General features: G+C 55.5%; 1 long non-coding RNA gene across 1 annotated transcript; it reads left to right on the top strand.

Annotated features, from left to right (window-relative positions):
• The first annotated feature begins 15853 nt into the window (after positions 1 to 15853).
• LOC119703442 lies at positions 15854 to 17026 on the top strand. Its single transcript, XR_005257632.1, has 3 exons — positions 15854 to 15980; positions 16234 to 16287; positions 16562 to 17026. It is a non-coding gene; the product is annotated as an uncharacterized LOC119703442 (long non-coding RNA).
• The last annotated feature ends 988 nt before the right edge of the window (positions 17027 to 18014 follow it).

Raw genomic sequence — 18014 nt, 5'->3', positions numbered from 1 at the left:
CAGCGCTGGCCACCAGACTCACCTCCACAAGGAATGCCAGGAAGGGCAGATCCCAGCGATGCGTTTCCCTGCTGAGCAGGCCAAGCAGGTGGAGTGCAATACGAGAACACGAAGGGATCAAGACACGGCGCATCTCCCTGGCAGGAGGAAAAGTGCACCAACCGCCTGAGCATGAGTGACAATCATCTCCCAGAACTGGCTCACAAAGATTCAATCTTTCCCCACCACCCTGGAGGGGATGTGGGCCCTCTAAAAGGCAGCTCCTTGTGGGCACCCTCCTCCCCCAGCCTTTTCCAGTCTCATTGGTCCTCCCTCCCCGAGTGATGAGGCCCTCTGGCCCATGACTACAGGGACTGTATGGGGCACCCAGGCACATGGCACAAAAGCTGGGGGCAGTGGGGAGAAAGGGGTCTCACCTGGCCAGCAGACCCACGGCATAGTGCTGGGTGTCAGCATACAGCAGAGTGTCCCAGCCATGTTTGCGTCCCATTTCCATGACCACATTGTCACACCGCAGTCGGCAGAGCAGAGCCTTCATGGTCTGCAGTGCAAACCTGTGTGCAGAGCAAAGCCCAGGTCATACTGTGATCTCTGGCTCCTGCCATGGGGACATGGGAGGCATGGGAGAAGTGGGATGGAGCACCTGCTGGGGTTTGTGTTAAGGTGGTGTTCGTCCTGGCATTGCTTCCAAAAGGTGTCAACCTCTTCAGAAGGATGCGCTGTGCTGTCGCAAATTTGAACTACCAGAGCCACGAGCAGGTGGGGGGCATAATTGTGCATTGCCTCTTGGCATTTGGGCACCTGGATAATCACCCAGAGCACCAGGGTTGCCTGCAAAAGAAGCAGCCCAAGACAGCGCTCAGTGCCGAGGTGTCCATGGGGCAGGGCCTGAGGGCAGATGCAGGAGGAGCAGCGGGCCTGGTGCCCCCTGAGCCTGGCCCTACCCAGGTGTCAGCCCAGCAACTGAGGCACTGAGAGGATGGAGAGCCCTGGAGAGGCAACCAGGGGGCTACAGAGGCCAGTTCCAGAAACTCACAGCCAGGGCAAAGACATCTGTGTCATCCCCATCAGAGGTGAACATGCTGTGCACAGGCCAGTCCTCCATCACGCAGATCAGTGTTGGCAGCACCTTCTCCACTGTGGGACTCGACGAGCCTATAGTTCTCCACATCATTGCAGCAGCTCTGTGGGATCAGAGCTCTGTGTCAGGGGCGTCTCAGTCACAGTACCATGCCCTGTGCAGCTGTGGGGGCCCAGGTGCCAGAGCCCCAGTGCCCTGAGGGGCAGGGAGGGAGCATTGGCAGCAGGCTCAGGAAACACAGGGGCCCGAGGCTCCTGGACCTCTCTGCCTGTCTGGCAGACCCCACAGCACAGGCTGTGCAGGGCCACGGGCCCTAAAGGCCGGTGAGCCCTGAGCTCTCCAGACACGTGGGCCCCGTACCTGTCACACGTTGGGGCACAGCGCAGGAGGGTCAGCACCACGCCAGCTGGGTGTTCTTCAGCTATCCTCAGAATGTTCATGAATAGCCTGACATCGGCAGGCTCAGGGGACGAAAGTCTCTGGTGCATAATCCTCACCATTTCTGGCACCTGGAAGAGGTGTGGAGAAAATTTAGGGTGCTTTCTGAGGGAGGAGATTCCCCAGTTTCCCCAAAGTGCTTTCCCTCCCCCCACACTGCGGTGGCCTCAAAGGTTGAGGCAGGCAAGTGGACATGGCCTGAGGGGACACATGATCCTGGGAGGCCTCCAGCCATGGGCACTGGCTGCTTATTATTTCTGATAAAAAGCAGGATTATCCCTTAATAATAAATTGTGAGCATAAATGACAGTTAAAGTGGGGGTAGTATCAGTGTTTTTTATGACCTCAGTCATTCAGGTATCTGAATTGGCCTCATTTGTTACCTGGTCAGCCTTCACTATGTAATTACTCATTTCTGCGCATTCAATTGATGGGGTGCTAACATCAGTTGGCCTGTAGCCAAATTTGTTTGCATCCTCCTTATCTGTGGTCTTTCCACACATAATGAAGTTCTGCAGAAGAGCAGGGAAGAGAGGGACGTTCCATGGAGTGTTCCAAACACAGTGATCAGCTGAGCAGGGGCAGCAGGCCCAGCCCAGGTGAGGATGGCTGCAGCTACCTTCAGGGTTTTGCTGAAGCTACCACGAGCAGGGTCCTGATTCTTCCCTGCATCTGGCAAAGAGCGAGCGCAGCCAGAGCTGAGGGGCTGCGGGAGAGGCCGGAGAACACAGCCCAGCCCTGCGCTGCCCAGGCAGGGAGAGCCCTGGCATGCCCCAGGGGGATGGAGCACGGCCACTGCGGGGTGTCTGCCCGGCCCCTCTTGTGTCCTGAGCATGGGCATGTCCCCAGGGCATGGCATGGGATGGGATGGGATGGGATGGGATGGGATGGGATGGGATGGGATGGGATGGGATGGGATGGGATGGGGTGGGATGGGGCCAGGCTGACTGCAGCCATCATCCCTGTGGCTCAGCTCTGTCACTCACTGTCCTGCAGTGGCTGGAACCGTGGCGCCGCATTACGCTGCTTTGCTGGGGCAGCTGAAGAGCCTTGGTTCTTCTTCCCTCTGAACAGGCCTTGGCGTTTGTCTGCCATTCTCCCAAAATCAGGTGTCGAGGGCACCTGCAAGAGAGAGGCCTTGGAAGAGCTCTGAGTTGACAAGTCCAACGGTCTGGCCTCAAGGGTACTGGTCGCAAAGATGGGAGTTGCCTCGGAAAAGCTCCGAGTCACCAAGTGCCACCGTCTGCCCTTGAGGGGTTCTGCAGAAGAGAAGTCTCGAGAAGGCCACGGGTCACCAAGTCCTGTGGTCTGGACTTGAGGTCACCTGCAGCAGTAAGGTCAAGGAAAAATTCCACGTCAGCAATGAACGAGCGCGCTGTGCGGGGGCTCCTCACGGCACCGCTCTGTCCCGTCCTGTCCCGTCGCTGTGCTCTGAGCACTGTGGCTGCTCTTGTCACCTCCAGCTCCTATGTCACCACGTGTCACAAAGGACACCCTGTGCCATTCCATGCCACGGTGACCGTGCTGCACCGTGTCACAAAGGGCCCTTGCACACTCTGCCACCGGCCCTGGGGCCATCCCCGGCCCACCCAAAGTGTCCCAGGTTGGAAGGAATCCCTGGCCCCAAGTGTCTAAGACAGCCTGTCAGGATCTTTAGGAAGGGCTCAGAGCAGCAGCAAACGCTGCCCTGCTCTGCGGGCTCGGGGCAGCAGAAGGAGCCCCCAGGGCTGCCGGCGCAGCCGCGCTGGCAAGGGCACGGGGCCTTCCCGGGAAGCTGGCACGGCCTCCTTGGGACACGTCCCGGCTGCTGGCCATCCTAAACCCGCGGGTGCCACACGCACAAGGAGCGGGTGGGCCAGGGCACGAATGCTGCTCTGAGCCCTGGGGCCCGGGCAGCGCTGGCATCAGCAGGTGTGGCAGAGTCCCCGCCCAAGCAGAGCTGCCACCCCCCGAGCCCTGGCAGCGCTGGTGCCCCTCTCCTGCCCCAGAGACCTGTGCCCCCGGGGGGCTCCTGTGCCAAAGCCTGCGTGCACTGGGGGCTCTGCTCCTTCCTGCAGGGGCTGATGGCAGCAGCACCTGGAGCAACTGCTGGCAACACTTGCTCTCTCTCAGAAGCTCTTATTCCATGCTGGAATTACTTTCTCATTGAAGTAATTTCCTGCAGCACAAAAACATTACCATGAAGACACAAAAGAATCAGGCATTAAAGAATCTTCATTTCAGGCAAGCTTTTCTTCCCCAGTGCTCAACTCAAGTACTTCCAAAAATTGCAAACTTCTCAAATTAACTGGGATGGCCAGAGAACGTGAATGGTTTGGAAGTTTGCTCCCATCTCAAAGCAGCACTTCATTTGCCTTAACATCATCCACTGGAAGTCACTGTACAGAACATAGCACTACACAGAGGAACAAAGAAGGCCATTCGTTGATTTCCAAACAGTTTCCGATGAAGGGATGATAATCTCCTAATTCTCTTAAGGAATAAAAGCTCTCAAGGAATCACAGTCCGCTCAGTGTTACAAGAGGAACCCAAACAAATGAGTCGATGGCAAAAGGGCTAATCCTCCCCCTGCTACAGATATCTAAATGGCCAATAAAGTGCAACTCTCCCCTCTTGTTCCCAGCAGGAGAATCAGGACCACGAACGGAAATAGTCACAGATATTCCTTCTGCCCTCCATAACCAAAGCTGTGCCAAACCATTGATGCTGCCTCCAAACAGACTCACATTCCAGCCTAGACCTCTCACCTTCCAGACAACTCCTTCTCCAACGCACCCCCCCAACACCAACCCCCCAAACACTCGCACAGAAGCCCTCAACACCCGCCAGGTCCCCTGGCTGTCCCCGTCCCTCTGCAGAGCTTTCCCAGCCTCCAGCAGCCCCCCTGGTTCCCTGCACGTGCCGTGGGATGGCCCTCAGGAGGATCTGCTCCAAGGCCTTCCCCGGCAGCAAGCTCAGGCGGCCAGGCCTGTGCTTCCTGGATCATCCTTGCCACCCAGCCTTCCTGTGCACGGCTGTTCCACTGGCACATCTGCCCTCAGCTCCGACTTCTGCACTCAACCAGGGCTGCTGGTGAAGGATCGAGAGCAGCCTGGCAAGCTCTTTCTCCAGCTCCCTCTTTACTCTTGGGGGAGGTAGAGCATGGCACAGGAAAGCAGCTGGTGCCACAAGGAGTGGGTGGCATCAGGCAGCTCTGGGGAGGCGCCTCAGGGCTGCTGTATCCTGAGTGTTGGAACAGCACTGGCCGTCCCCTGTGCGTATCTGCAAAAGCTTCAAATCAGCTGCCTCAGCTGCCAGGGCCTCTCCTGGCCAGCATCCTGGTGTGGATGCAGGACGGCTGCCAGGCACTGCTGGGACCCAGCGGGACAGGACCGGCTGTCTCGTGGCCACGTAGCACCCCTCACACAGCCAGGGCCATCCCGAAAGCAAAGGCTCACATGTCAGCAGAGAGGAGCAAGGAGCACTGGGCTCCTCTCAGGGTGTCTCAGCTGGGCTTGCTCCACAGCACGTCCCCAAATTTAAGGCCGGCTGATGCCCAGCTGCCAGAAATGCCGACCTGCTTCTCTCCAAGGTGCACAGGGAGAGCCAGGGAGCAGGACGCCTTGGGAGGCAAACCTTCCAAGCCTTTTCTGAGGCCAGGCACACACCAAGATCAGCCAAGACTCTCCACACTGCCTGGCCCACCCAGCCCAGCTCTGTGCTGGCCCTGGGCCACAGCAGCTCCCACCAAGCAGGAGGCAAATGCCTATTGCCCAGAGGTGAAACACAGCCCAAGGGGAAGATGTGAAAAGCGTGTGTGTGAAGGCCTTTTAATTCACAGGTCTCAGAGAGAGCTTTGGGGCTCACAGCTAGACAGAGGTGGGTCTGCTCACACCTCTGTCCAAAGGGGGTGACATCCTGCTGCAGGTGCTTGGCTTGGTGTCCGCAGGTCCAGGCAGATGCCAAACCCGCTCTTCACTGCCTTCTCCCTTCCTCTGCCCCTCTGCCAAGTGCAGAGGGCCTCAAGGACTGAAAGGAGCACAGAGAGCCAAAGGGGGACACGCACCTGCCTCCCTGGGAGCTCCCTGGGAAGCACTTTCCTTGAGCAGCAAGCCCTTTCCTCCAAAGGTGCTTCCCCAAATGTGTGGCTTTCCTGGGGAACACCAACACAGCCTTAAGGAACGCTGGCAAGGCTGAATTACTTCAGGCCCTTTCAGGACAGGCACTCCAGCTCTAGCTCGTATTCAAACAAGTGTGTTTCCAGGCGGAGGTTCAGACGTGCAGCCCCAGGCCCTGTACAAACACAAGCTGCCCGCTGCCTCTTCACCTGCCTCAACTCCTGCCTGCGCTGACGGCACCAAAACCAGGCTGCTCCCGGCCAGGGACCAGAGCCCTGTTCCCGCAGGACGCTCTTGCCAGCACCTTCCAGGACTCTCTGCTGTGCACACAGCGCTTCCCATGCCCGCTCCCAACAGGCTTTGGGACGCAGAGCACAGCCTGGCTGGCTCTGCCAGCAGCACAGCCCAAACACGGGCGGAGGAAGAAGCAGCAGGGGCTGTTTTGCGGCCATGCCCAAGAGAGACTGGAAGGGTGCCCGCCCTCTGCTCTCCCTTGCTTGCCTTTCTGACTGCCTCTGAGCCCAGCGCTGCCATTCCTCACTTGTGGGCACCAGAACCACACCCGGGATCCCGGCACTGCCTGACAGCGCTCCGGGCACTGGCAGGGTTGCAGTGAGGGTGGTTGTATAAAACCTTGGGTCCCCTGACTCTGGGTGAACGTGGTGCAAAACAGGGGAGAAGCAGAGGGAACAATGGAGTGCCTGACATGGGAATTACTTTTAACGAGAAATAAAAATGGGAACTATGTTCAGGAACAGAACACAATATCGGGACAAACTCCAAAGACCAGAAACAAGGGAGAGGTAACAATATGTAGTCTTGGAGGTGGAACATTCTAGAAAGAATACCATATACAGAACACATGTAACTAATAGGGGCGTAGAACTTGGACTAATTAACATAACTACTCCAAAGGCTCTTGGGAGGAGATGTCAGGCTTGCCGTGGTTTAGGTGAATCTTTCCCAGAGCTCGGAGATCAGGCTTGGTTTGTTAGGTTTGAAGACCAGCTGACTCTGTCTTAGTTGGGTTAACTCACACATCTTCCTCTTTCCTTTTAAAGGTAGAAATAAAAGTGAGGGAATCTTGTAAAACTCCATAGAGACTGCATTTCTTGCAGTGTTAGGAGAATAAATGCAACTCTATGGTCTCAGTTTTCAATGGAACACTTCTTAAGAAGATCCTTTGTTAATCACACAGTGGGTTTTTCTTCCCTATAGGTCTCCAAAAACAATTTTTATGACCATGGAGATGACAGCTGAAATCATAATTAGAGCCAGAACAATACTGCTAACTATGGCAGGCCAAGATTTTGTAAATATCTGTTTACCTGTGAAAAGGGTTGATTGGGCTTTGCAAAATTCAGAAGACTTGCAAATTGCATTGTTAAATTATTCAGGTTTGTTCTATTCATTACCCAGGCCACAAATTGCAAAATTTTTAGAGAGAAATCCATGCTTAGTGAAGAGCCTTTAAGTGCTATAACTCTCTTCACTGATGGAGCAGGGACAACACACACATCAGTGTGGCAAAATCAAACAACCAAAACATGGGAGTCAGATGTTCAGACAATAGAGGGCTCTCCTCAGATTGTTGAACTGGCTGCAGTAGTTAGGGCGTTTCAGCTCTTTCCAGAACTTTTTAGTGGATTTACAGATTCCTCTTCTGTTGCTAGTATTGGTAAGAGAATAGAAGTGTTAAAGGATGTTACAAATGTTATCGTTATCGCTGGCTTTCATGTCTTTATACGGTTTTGCAACTCAGAACTAACCAATATTTTGTCTCTCCTATCAGGGCTCATTCCTCGTTTCCAGGATTCACGGCGGAAGGAAATGCGAGAGCAGACAAACTGACAATGGTTATTTCAAACACTTTGCCAAACATTTTAAAGAAGCAAAACCGAGTCATGCTTTTTTCCATCAAAATTCCTAAGCACAAGCACTTGTGCCAATGTTTCACACAAGCACAATCAGCACAGATCAAAACCGCACCTTTTGGCAGCTGCAAAGGCACGAGAGGCACGGACATCAGCAATTTTCAGTCCTCCCATTTACCTTCCAAATTCTCATGGAATAATGGCATTCCAGGGCTCGGGAATTTTAATGCTCCAGCTGCTCTCCCAAATTCCCATGGAATAATGGCTTTCCAGCCATGAGGAATTTTGAATCCTCCAGCTCTCCTCCGAAATTTCCATGCAATAACAGGATTCTGGACATTGGGGATTTCAAATCCTCCAGCTCCCCTCCCAAATTCTCATGCAATAATGGCATTCCATGTGTTAGGAATTTCAAATTCTCCCATTCCCCTCTCAAATTCCCAAGGACTAATGGCATTCAGGCCATTGGGAATTCAGAATCTTCCAGTTCCCTTCCTAAATTCCCAATAAATTCCCATGGAATAATGGCATTCCAGCCAGGGAAATTTGGAATCCTCCAATTCCTTACCCATATTCCTACCAAATACCCAAGGAATAATGGAATTCCCGGCATGGGGAATTTAGAATCCTCCAGTTCCTCTCACAAATTCCCAAGGGGTTCCCATGGAATAACAGCATTCCAGGCATTGGGAATTTCAAATCTTCCAGCTCCTCTCACAAATTTCCATGGAAAAACAGCATTCTGGGCATTGGGAATTTAGAATCCTTCAGGCCTCCTCGCAAATTTCTACTATATTCCCATTGAATAATGGTATTCCAGGCTTCGGGAATTTTGAATCCTCCAGTTTCCCTCCCAAATTCCCATGGAATAATGGCATTCCAGGAGTTAGGAATTTTGACTGCTCCAGTTCCCCTCCCAAATGCCCACAGAATAATGGCATTGCAGGTGTTGGGAATTTTGAATCTTCCAGCTCCTCTCCCAAATTCCCACCAAATTCCCATGGAATAACAGCATTCTGGGCATCAGGAAGTTGGAATTCTCCAGCTCCAGTCTCATATTCCCACCAAAACTGGAAAATGGAATGACTGCATTCCGGGCACCAGGAATTTCAAATCTTCCAGCTCCCCTCCCAAATTCCCATAGAATAATTGCCTTCAAGGTGTTGGGAATTTTGACTCCTGCAGCTCGTCCCAAATTCCCATGGAATAATGGCTTCCTGGGCATAGGGAATTTGGAATCCTTCAGTTCCCCTCCCAAATGCCCACAGAATAAGGGCATTCTGGGTGTCGAGAATTTAGAATGCTCCAGTCCTCCTCCCAAATTCCCACCAAAACTATGGAATAATTGCATTCTGGGCATCGGCAATTTTGAATGCTTCAGCTCCCTTCCCAAATTCCCAACGAATTCCCATGGAATACTGGCATTCTGGACATTGGGAATTTTGAATCCTGCATTTCCCCTCCCAAATTCCCAGGGAATGACAGCATTCTGGGCATTGGGAATTTAGAATCCTTCAGCTCCCCTCCCAAATTCCCATCAAATTCCCGTGAAATGGGAAATGTCCAGCAAATTCCCATGGATTTCTCACCCTAGTGTGCTCTTGCTGCTATGAATCCAGAAAAGGTATCAATAGAAACATGGACATATTTAAAAGTCCCAAAGCTCGACATGTGTGTTAAATCTGCTTGCCAGATGTCGTTAGGTTTCAACCCTTGTGGGCTTTGTACCTGACATTTGTGGCAAACAAAGAGTCTGCTGACACTGTGAGCAAGGATTCACTACACCCCATGCTTGTGGCAAAGTCAGATTGAATTGTTTTCCCAGTGACTGGGCGTTTTGATGGCAGAAATTATGAGAAAATTTGGCTTGCCCTAACTTTTGTGGTATAGTGACTGTCACGGCGAGGGCATCCGCCTTCACGTTACCATCCACTCCAGGTCCAGGCAGAGTGGTGTGTGCTCTAAAGTGCAGGATTTGTGAGAGCTGTGAAGTAAAAATTTGTAGAGAGTGGTTAGGAACAGAAAAAGAACTGTTAGAGACTTCCTTCAGGAATGAGTGCTGAATTCTCTCAATGGTTCCTGTAACATAAAGACAATCACAAACAATGTTAATAGATTCCTGTGAGAAAAGGCAAAATGCTTCCAGCACAGCCACCAGATTCACTAGCTGGGTAGATTCAGCTGGAAAGGTTATAGAATGTTTCCACTGTCCCTTATCATTTCTCCAAAGGGCCACAGCTTTATGCGCCTTTCCCGATCCATCAGTGAGAACAATTTTTGCATCAGGGATTGGAGTTTTCTTTTAAAGTCGCTGTTGTTGAAAGGGGAAATCCTTGAAGGATTGCAGCAGGGCGTGCTGAGGCATCGTGTGAAAACATTGTCCAGTATAGTCTGCAAGAGCATTTTGAAATGACAGTGAATCCCTGAACGGATTCTCTAATTCTGCTGCAGTAATGAGGAGATGTATTGCTGCTGGGTCATATCCTGTCAGGCTCTGGCCTTGGAGTCGTCCCATCACCAGCAGCTGAAAAAGCATCTCAGGTTGAATGGTTATGGTTTTGGAAAAAGTGTGTGGCAGAAAAACCCACTCTACTAACCAGAGAGGATGTTCCTGTACATCACATTGACCCAGAAGAGCACAGAGTTGGAGAGATTGCAGAATCATGAACAGTTGCAAAGGCAAATCTGGGTTTCGACGTGTGCCAAAGAAGTGGCTGATTTTATCACTTACAGTCTCTAAAGCCTTTTGGGCAGTTTTTGTCAACTGCCATGGGAAGGGAGATCTGGGTTTCAATTGAACAGTTGAAAGAAGGGGGATAATTCCTTTGTGGTGATTCCCAATCAAGCGAGGATCTAATTAATAGTGCCTAACAACTTTCCAAACCATTCAATGTGTGCATATTGGTTTTTAGGGTCACCAGCTGTGGGGTGACTGTTGTCTCCAATAATTTGAAACCCAGATATTTCCAGGGAGGTTCAGTCTGGATTTTTTCTGTGGCTATGCACAAGCCTCCGCTGCCAAGCATGACATTTAAAGCAGCAAGAGAGTCGCCCAATAATGGAGAATCGTCAGAAGCAATTAAAATGCTGTCCATGTAGTGATACATGGAAACAGAGAGCTATTTTTGCCTTACTGGTTCTATCGCCAAGTGAACGACGAACTGAACAATAACAAGACTGCTCGTCATAGCCTGGGGTAGCACAACCCAGCGATACCCATGGGGGTCTCAGGAGAGACAGAAGGCAAAGAAAAGGCAAATTTAGGTGCATTATCAAGACACAAAGGAATTGTGAAAAAGCAGACTTTAACGTGAATTATCACTAATTGCTGGAGCAGGACAGCATTTGCTGATGGTCTGAGCCATTCCTACAGATCCTGTCGGGCTGTCTTAGACACTTGGGGCCCCTTTGCGTGGGCCGGGGGCGGCCCCAGGGCCAGGGGCAGTGTGTGCAAGGGCCCTTTGTGACACGGTGCAGCACGGTCACCTTGGCATGGAAGGGAACTGGCTGTCCAAGGGCCCTTTGTGACACGTGGTGACATAGGAGCTGGCAGTGACAAGAGCAGCCACAGTGCTCAGAGCACGCGACGGGACAGGACGGGACAGAGCGGTGCCGTGAGGAGCCCCCGCACAGCGCGCTCGTTCGTGTCCTACCCGGAGCTTTTCCGAGGCATTGTTACTCCTACAGGTGACCTCGCGGCCAGGCTGTGGGACTTGGTGTCCCCTGGCCTTCCCGAGGCTTCTCTTTTGCAGGTGTCTGCGATGCCAGACTGCGGGACTTGGTGACTCGGAGCTTTTCCGAGACATCTCCCATCCCTGCAGCCGCTGCCCTCGAGGCAAATCCATGGGATCTGGTAACCACAATTGTTTATGAGGAGTCTCCTGTCCTTGTGACGGGAGCCCCCAAGACCAGAGTGCAGGACCTTGAGTCCTCCACCCTTCCCGAGGCTTCTGTCTCACGTGCCTTCAAGGCACAACTGCATGACTTGTTGACTTGCAGTCGTCCTGACACATCTCTCTTTAAGATGCCCGCAAGGCCAGACTCAGGCATGGCGGGCAGATTTCTCCGCCTGTTCAAAGTGTTCAGGGGGAAAAACAGGAAAGACCATGGAGCCGCCCAAACACAAGAGCCTGAAGAGCCGGAGCAGATCCAGACACTGCAAGATGGTGAGTGGCAGAGCTCAGACATAGGGCTGAGGGATTCAACCAGCTTGGCCCCATCCCATCCCATCCCATCCCATCCCATCCCATCCCATCCCATCCCATCCCATCCCATCCCATCCCATCCCATCCCATCCCATCCCATCCCATCCCATGCCCTGGGGACATGCCCATGCTCAGGACAGCAGAGGGGCCGGGCAGACACCCCGCAGTGGCCGTGCTCCATCCCCCTGGGGCATGCTGGGGCTCTCCCTGCCTGGGCAGCGCAGGGCTGGGCTGTGTTCTCCGGCCTCTCCCGCAGCCCCTCAGCTCTGGCTGCGCTCGCTCTTTGCCAGATGCAGCCCTGCAGCGCACACAGGAGCAGGAACCCGGCCGTGGCCGCTTCCGCAAAACCCTGAAGGTACCTGCAGCCATCCCCCCCTGGGCTGGGCCTGCTGCCCCTGCTCAGCCGAGCACCATGCCTGCAGCATGCCATGGAGCGTCCCTGCTTCCCTGTCCTTTGTTCTCCTGCAGATGTTCCGGAAGTTTCTGCGCATTCGACGTAGAAAGAGCGGCACTGCAGCAGCTGAGGGCCCAGCCCAGCCTGACTCGGGGCTGACCGAGCTCCAGGCAGAGCCTGATGTCAGCCCAGAGACAGCATTGACTGAGCTAGCCGAGCTCGAGCAGAGATCCTGTCAGCCCCGAATCAACAGCACACTCAAAGCAATGCAATGAATTATGAAAGGGTGAAGGCAGACACATGGCAGTGACTGAGAGACGTGGCCATCACAAACACTGACAGTGGAGAGACTCAGGCCAACACAAATACTGACACCACCCTCACTCCCACTATCAGCCAGGAACTAATACTCAGATTCTTTCAAAGAGAGTGCTATGTCTTCTCAGCAGCAGGTTAGCATCCTGGGGCCAGGCCTGGAGGCCTCCCAGGATCGTGTGTCCCCTCAAGCCATGGCCATGGGCTGCCTCAGCCTTTGAGCCCAGCACAGTGTGGTGGGAAGGGAAGCACTTCTTGGGGAAAGCTGCTGAATTTGCACCCACTAGACAGTGCTCCAAGTCTCCCCCATGCCTCCTCCAGGTGCCAGCTAAGGTGAAGAACATCCTCCAGAGTCTTATGTCCGATGTCACTCTGGATGCCAGGCTGCAAATTGACATTGTGAGGCTGGCTGAAGAACACCCAGCTGACGTGGTGCTGACCCTCCTGCGCTGTGCCCCAACATGTAACAGGTACGGGGCCCACGTGTCTGGAGAGCTCAGGGCTCACCGGCCTTTAGGGCCCGTGGCCCTGCACAGCCTGTGCTGTGGGGTCTGCCAGACAGGCAGAGAGGTCCAGGAGCCTCGGGCCCCTGTGTTTCCTGAGCCTGCTGCCAATGCTCCCTCCCTGCCCCTCAGGGCACTGGAGCTCTGGCACCTGGGCCCCCACAGCTGCACAGGGCATGGTACTGTGACTGAGACGCCCCTGACACAGAGCTCTGATCCCACAGAGCTGCTGCAATGATGTGGAGAACCATAGGATCAGTGGGATCAGCAGTGGAGAAAGTGCTGCCAACACTGCTCTGCGTGATGGAGGATTGGCCTCTGCACAGCGCATGCACCTCTGATGGGGACAACAGGGACGTTTCTGCCCTGGCTGTGAGTTTCTGGGCACATGCTCGTTCCTCGGTCACCTCTCCAGTGCTCTCCTTCCACTCTGTGCTTCAGTTGCTGGGCTGACACCTGGGCTAGGGCCAGGCTCAGGGGGCACCAGGCCCGCTGCTCCTCCTGCATCTGCCCTTGGGCCCTGCCCCATGGACACCTCGGCACTGAGCGCTGTCTTGGGCTGCTTCTTTTGCAGGCAACCCTGGTGATCTGGGTGATTGTCCAGGTGCCTGAGTGCCACGAGGCCATGATCCTGTATTCCTCCCGCCTGTTTGTGGCTCTGCTATTCCAAGTTGTCATGACCACACAGAAGATGCCACCAGAGGAAGCCAGTAACTTCTGGACAGAGTGCCGGGAGGAACACCGCCTTCCCAGCAAGACCAACAGGTCCCAGTCCTCCTGTCCTTCCCAAGCCCTTGTGGCCAGCGCCAGTGCTGCCAGTGTGACCTGGCCTTTGCTCTGCACACAGGTTTGCAGTGCAGGCCATGAAGGCTCTGCTCTGCCGACTGTGGTGCGACAATGTGGTGGTGGCTATGGAGCGCAAGCATGGCTGGGACACACTGCTGTGTGCTCACACCCAGCACTATGCCGTGGGTCTGCTGGCCAGGTGAGACCCCTTCTCCCACTGCCCCCGGCTTTTGTGCCTTGTGCCCTGTGCCCCACACAGTCCCTGTGGTCATGGGCCAGAGGGCCTCGTCACTGAGGGATGGCCATGGTAAAAGGCTGGGAAAGGCTGGGAGACGAGGGTGCCCAGACGGAGCTGGCTCCTGAAGCACCTACATCCCCTCCAGGCATGCTGGGGAAAGACCAGACGACTGTGAGTCAGTCCTGGGACAGATTTAGCCTCCCCCCCTCAGGGTCTTGGTGCCTTTTTCCTCCTGCCAGGGAGATGCGTCGTGTCTTGATCCCTTTCTGTTCTCGCATCGCACTCCACTTGCTCCGACAGCTGAGCAGGGAGGACCCATACTGGGATTTGCCCTTCCTGGCATTCCTTGTGGAGGTGAGCCTGGTGGCCAGTGCTGCCTCACTCAGCTGCCTCCCAGCTCTCTGCCCTCTCATACCCATAGCTGCCTGGGACGGTGCCCACGCCCTGTGCTGCTGCCTGGGCCCAGCCCTGTGCGGTTCCAGGCTGCTGCTGGCCGGGTCCCCTGTCACTGCCCTGTGCCTTTCAGGTCCTCAAGTTTTTGGACTTCACTACATACAGTGGCAGCATTGTGGAGATCTTGTCAAGGTTGCCTGCACAGCGAGCAGGAAGCAGCGTCGCCTGGCGCTCAGAGGCCTCGTGGTGCTCTGCAAGGATCCCTCGATGGTGAGAAGGGGGCTGCGGCTGAAGCTGTGCTGTGCAAAGCAGCCCCTTGGGCTGGCAGGGCTGCAGGAGCTGAGGCAGCTGCTCCCAGCGCTCCTGCCTCACCTGCCCCCGTGCTTTGGGACAGGCCTTTGGCCTGTGGGCCCTGCAGCAGCAGGCTGGGCTTGCAGTGCCAGGGCGCTGCTGGCGCTGCAGCCGTCCATGGCTTCCCAGCACAGCCTGGTGTTCCACACAGGCCAGAAGAAAGTGCCGTCTGTCTCAAAGCCTCCTGGAGCTGCTGGATGATGCAGATGGAGACGTGGTCAGCATGACCCTCCATGTGTTCACAAATATGCTCCAGCACAAAGAGATCCTGGTATCCAGCACCACTGCTCCGAAGCTGGCTGAGGCACTCCTGCTGCTCTTTGACCATGTAAATTTCTGCATCCTGAGCTACAGGCATCGGCTGCTTCTCAGAAACTTTGCCCTGGTGAGCCTGGAGTATTTATTCTTAAGGCCTGATCCTCTTCCCTTCCTCCAGGACAACAGCTATGTGCAGGTGCTCTCCCTTGAGCTCTTCATCAGGGTGATGGAACGGGTAGTGGATGAGTGGAAAAAGCTCCTTGGGAAGATTTTGAGCCAAAGCCTGCTCCCACTCTTCTTGTACTGCCATGAGGAGAACCAGCGCGTGGCGAAGGTGAGGTTTTGTGTGACGCTGGTGGGCTCAGCTGCCTCCTGCCCTGGCACCTCAGGGACTGCAGCCTCCTCCAGGCCTTGGCACAGGGATGTGGGTCCTGTGCCCTGGGCTGTGGGGCCATCTCTGGCTCTCTGCTCCTCTCCAGGCTTCTCGGGAAACGCTGCTTCATGTGACCAAGTTCCTGAAGCGGAGGAATCTCAAGCAGCTGGTGGAGAAGGATCAGCTGTCCGAGTTTGCAAACTGCCTGGTAAAGACGGCCGGGAATGCCCAGGCTCAGCCTGGAGAAGGCCCTGAGCGCGCTGCTCAGCGTGCGGGGCTGGCAGCTGTGCCGCTGCCCGCTGCTGCACGCAGAGGCCGGCGCGGCTCTTCTCCAGGCTCCTGCGGGCCCGAGCCGGGTGCCCGCGGAGCCCCGGCCCGGCGGCGCTGCGGGGCGGCCCCCGCGGCTCCCCGGGCAGCAGCCGGCGCTCTGCCCCCCTCCGGAGCCCGGCGCCAGCGGCTGCTGGCCGCGCCTCAGGGCTGCGCGGGCAGGGGAGGCCGGGGCTGCGCGCAGCGAGCGCCCGGCCCGGGGGCTGAGCCCGCGCCGAGCCTCCCCTGCTGCCGCTCTCTGCAGCTGGCAGAGGACAGGAGCCGAGCGGCCGAGCACCTGCGCCGGGCCCTGCGCTACCTGCAGAGCCCACGGGAGCCCCTGCGAGAGGCGGCCATCCGGTTCATGGGTGAGCCCCGAGCCCGGGCTCCCTCCCCGCCCCCGCCTGCAGCCCCGGCAGCGCCGGCCGGGCCCGGCGCCGTGGAGCCCCGCCCGGGCTCGGCGCTGCTGCCGCCCTCTGGCAGCCGTGCCCTGGGCCGGCAGCGTGCGGCAAGGGCCCGGGCTGAGCCCTGCCGGGCCAGCAGGGCGTGTGGCCACAGCGCCGGCAGCGCCGCCGGCAGGGAGCTGTGCCGCCGGCGCCGTGACAGGCTCTGTGTTCGCAGGGGTGGCCGGGATGGTCATGAGGGGGCAGCAAGAGCTCGAGGTCCTCAATGAGGGTGAGTGCGGGCAGTGCCCTGTCAGCGGGGGCTGGCGGGGGGAGCTGTGAGCCCTGTCCTGGCTCTGGTGGGCTTTGTCCTTGTGTGGACAAGCACAGAGAGATTTAAGGGACATGCACGGGGGGGATCCGTGGCCAGCACCTTCTGGCTTATCCCATTGTCTTCTCCTCCCTCCTGCCCATGGCAAGAGGTGGGAGAGTTTGCCCTGGCAGGAAGGCCTCCTTGGGTATCTGGAGATCCAGGCTCTGACTGTGCCTCTGTTCATCTTTTTCAGCCCTTCAAGGCCCGAGAAGAGATGAGACCCCCTTCCCAAATTAACATAGTAGTTCAGCGGAAAATCACTGAGAGATATGCAGAACTTCCTTTATCTGGTGGCTCAGAAAAACCATTGCTCCTAAAAGTTCTAAAAACACCATGGAAAAGGAGACCACCTGGAGAGACCAGAAGAGACCAGCTGGAGCTCCAGGCACAGCTGATGATGGGCACAGCTGAGCCTGTGGGAAACTTGCATGGCTTCAGATATGCTTATAGATAGCTCCTTCCCTCCAGCCCTCAGACTGTACCCATCCCTTCTTTTTCCCTCCACTCTCCCTTCCTTTTCACAGCTCTTTCCCTTCAGCCCTCAGACCCTGCCCATCCCCTTTTTTCCCTCCCAGATCATCCCTTTGCTTTGCCTTCCATTAATAAACAGTTTGGCTTCTTCACTTTGCCTGCATCTCTGTGGAGCTGAAGCGGCGCAAATCCGGGGCCCTGGGACACACAGGCCCCTGCTGCCGTTCCCTCCCACGCCGTGCTTTGTGCACAGACACAGAGCAAGGAGGGCAGCTCAGGCTGGAAAGGTCCCTGTGCTGAAGGTGCAGTTCCACAGCACTGTGCAGTTCCAGGCCTTGCAGAGCACCGTGGAGCCCCTGGGTTTTGGAAGAGCCAAGCTGAGGATGCTCTGAGCCCAGCTGGGAGGGATTCCATGGCAAGCACCTGTCGCTATACAGGGTGACACGGCAAAAAGCACCACGACTCCATCAGAAGGGTGTATGAGAGAGCTTATTAGAGTAACATATTGCTTTTATAGTTCTCCAAGATATTTACATTTACTCAACAAATACATACGTTGCCCATTAGTCGTAAGTGAGAAGCAAAGTTCTCAATAGGTGGACAAGGAGACACGACATTCTGTGAGCCAGTTGGAGTCCCTATCTTTTAACTTTCTCTCCTTCATCACGTCGCCATGGTGACAACCTCGGTGTCTTCCTCAGGAGAGATATGGGGCTTTCCTTATCGTTAGGAAGCCTTGGCTGGCTCACAAGAACAGCACAGGATGGCTTTCCTACAAGCATCCACGGAGGGCAAATGAGCTTGGAATGCTGGAAATTTTCAAGAACAGCTTCCTGAAAGCACAGCAGTGCTCCATCCCTGCACAGGATGAGGAAGAGGGCACAACCAGAGACCATGCGGGCTTAACAGGCAGCTTTGGGTGTGCCTAAGGGCAGAAGGAGCAGCAGCACGGTGCCTGAGACTCGGACACGGGACCGTGCCGGTGCCCGGAGCGCTGTCAGGCAGTGCCGGGATCCCGGGTGTGGTTCTGGTGCCCACAAGTGAGGAATGGCAGCGCCAGGCTCAGAGCCAGTCAGAAAGGCAAGCAAGGGAGAGCAGAGGGAGGGCACCCTTCCAGTCTCTCTTGGGCATGGCCGCAAAACAGCCCCTGCTGCTTCTTCCTCCGCCCGTGTTTG

The sequence above is a fragment of the Motacilla alba genome, chromosome 7 (assembly GCF_015832195.1).
Source record: "Motacilla alba alba isolate MOTALB_02 chromosome 7, Motacilla_alba_V1.0_pri, whole genome shotgun sequence".
Taxonomy (NCBI): Eukaryota; Metazoa; Chordata; class Aves; order Passeriformes; family Motacillidae; genus Motacilla; species Motacilla alba.
The sequence above is the reverse complement of the archived record's forward strand: the minus strand, read 5'-3'. Positions and strand labels throughout refer to the sequence as shown.